This window comes from Sander vitreus, chromosome 2 (assembly GCF_031162955.1).
Source record: "Sander vitreus isolate 19-12246 chromosome 2, sanVit1, whole genome shotgun sequence".
NCBI lineage: Eukaryota > Metazoa > Chordata > Actinopteri > Perciformes > Percidae > Sander > Sander vitreus.
The window spans coordinates 810,532-813,031 of record NC_135856.1 but is presented as its reverse complement, the minus strand read 5'-3'; the positions used below and the strand labels follow the sequence as shown (position 1 = coordinate 813,031).

Here is a 2,500-nt window from a genome sequence, read left to right as displayed (position 1 = left end):
ATACTACTATCTCTGTATAGATGATATGATGTATAACAGCTGTATACTACTATCTCTGTATAGATGATATGATGTATAACAGCTGTATACTACTATCTCTGTATGGATGATATGATGTATAACAGCTGTATACTACTATCTCTGTATAGATGATATGATGTATAACAGCTGTATACTACTATCTCTGTATAGATATGATGTATAACAGCTGTATACTACTATCTCTGTATAGATATGATGTATAACAGCTGTATACTACTATCTCTGTATAGATGATATGATGTATAACAGCTGTATACTACTATCTCTGTATAGATGATATGATGTATAACAGCTGTATACTACTATCCCCCGTTTTAGGCAGTATCGGAACATCTCTCCCTTAAAGGGGACATTTAAAGAATATAATGTGTGAAGAGAATATAGTTTTGAGTGTTTTTCTGGTTCGAGATTTTAAATAAAAATAAACAACAACAACAACAACAACCCCGAATCAGTTCAATCATGTCCAGAAATATTTATTAATCCTCTTTTCAAATAAATAGAGTCAACAGGTCCACACATCAACAACTGATAGAGATCTGAAAGCAAAACAAAGACAACGTGGACCTGAGCTGCTTCTTACAAACTGTACACATCTGGATCCAAACATCTGGATCCAAACATCTGGATCCAAACATCTGGATCTCAACAGTTAGCTTTCTCTTTTAGAAATCACAACCATCATTTAGTTTTAAGGCGGACGACGTGCAGCTGCTGGAGGACGCACACACACACACGCACACACACACACAGAGGGACACACACACACACACACAGAGGGACACACACGCACACACACACACACACACACACACAGAGGGACACACACACACACACACAGAGGGACACACACGCACACGCACACACACACACACACACACACACACAGAGGGACACACACACGCACGCACACACACAGAGGGACACACACGCACGCACACACACACACGTTTGTTTTACTATCTTTGTGGGGACCCGTCATTGACATAATGCATTTCCCTAGCCCCTTACCCTAACCTTAACCATCACCACTAAATGCCTAACCTTAACCCTTACCCTCACCCTAACCAGAACCTCATTCTAACCCTAATCCTAAAACCAGGTCTTAACCCTCAAACACACCTTTAACCTTGGGGGGTCCAGCACTTTGGCCCCACAAGGCTGTCGGGACCCCACAAGTATACTGGACTCTCGGTTTTTGGACCCCACGAATATAGTAAAACAAGAAACACACACACACACACACACACACACACACACACACGTACGTTAATTCACCAAAAAGTGGTCACTTGCATCCAGGAATTTCATTTGAACAACATTACCCCCCCGATCCAAAACAACGGGGCGCTAAAGCAGAAGCTGGAATCTTCCTTCTAATACTACTCTTAGTATGTATATATATATATATATATATATATATATATATATATATATATATAATAGCTTTCTCATATTTACATCCTATGTGATTATGATCTCGTCCCTGCTTTAAACTCAACATAAAGCTGATGAATCACTTCCACTGAGTGAGCGTAACTATGGTAACATCAGGACCAAAGAACCAGACCATCACAGAGACAGAAACTACAAATACATTTCTAAATGACTCCAAACTCTTTGGTCCACGCTGCTGACTCGCTACACAGACACACAGGAAGTACTTCAGCTCAAACTCTTCTAAACAGGAAGTACTTCTAAACAGTACTGGTCTGTCGCCGTTAACTACCGTACAGAGTTCATTCTCCAAAATATGGTCCCATGGTGTAGAGTCTCTCTCTGTGTGTGTGTGTGTGTGTGTGTGTGTGTGTGTGTGTGTCTCTGTGTGTGTGTATGTCTCTCTGTGTGTGTGTGTGTGTCTGTGTGTGTGTGTGTCTCTGTGTGTGTGTGTGTGTGTGTGTGTGTGTGTCTGTGTGTGTGTGTGTGTGTGTCTCTGTGTGTGTGTGTGTGTGTCTCTCTCTGTGTGTGTGTGTCTCTGTGTGTGTGTGTCTGTGTGTGTCCGTGTGTGTCTCTGTGTGTGTCCGTGTGTGTCTTTGTGTGTCTCTGTGTGTGTGTCTCTATGTGTGTGTGTGTGTGTGTGTGTGTGTCTCTGTGTGTGTGTGTGTGTGTGTGTGTGTGTGTGTGTGTGTGTGTGTGTGTGTCTCTGTGTGTGTGTGTGTGTCTCTGTGTGTGTGTCTCTCTGTGTGTGTGTGTGTGTGTTTCTGTGTGTGTGTGTCTCTGTGTGTGTGTGTGTGTCTCTGTGTGTGTGTGTGTGTGTGTCTCTCTGTGTGTGTGTGTGTGTGTGTGTGTGTGTGTGTGTGTGTGTGTGTGTGTGTGTCTCATTAAGTCACCAACGCTGCGTCCTGTTGCTTGTGTGACGTTGCGTAACAGACATCCTGATTTAAAGCGGCCGGTTCATCCTCTCATCTCTGAGTCCAGGTCAACCCCCCCCCCCGACTACAGATACTCCTGGACATCT

The 2,500-nt window shown here is 43.1% G+C and overlaps 1 protein-coding gene across 2 annotated transcripts in view; it reads right to left on the bottom strand.

The window, feature by feature from the left end:
* Positions 1 to 502: 502 nt before the first annotated feature.
* ero1b (endoplasmic reticulum oxidoreductase 1 beta) overlaps positions 503 to 2,500 on the bottom strand; it is a 32,670-nt gene continuing 30,672 nt past the window's right edge. For both annotated transcript variants that reach the window (XM_078271802.1, XM_078271811.1), the window contains exon 16: positions 503 to 2,500. This exon is cut by the window's right edge and continues 846 nt beyond it. The gene's annotated coding sequence lies outside the window, so the exon portion shown is untranslated.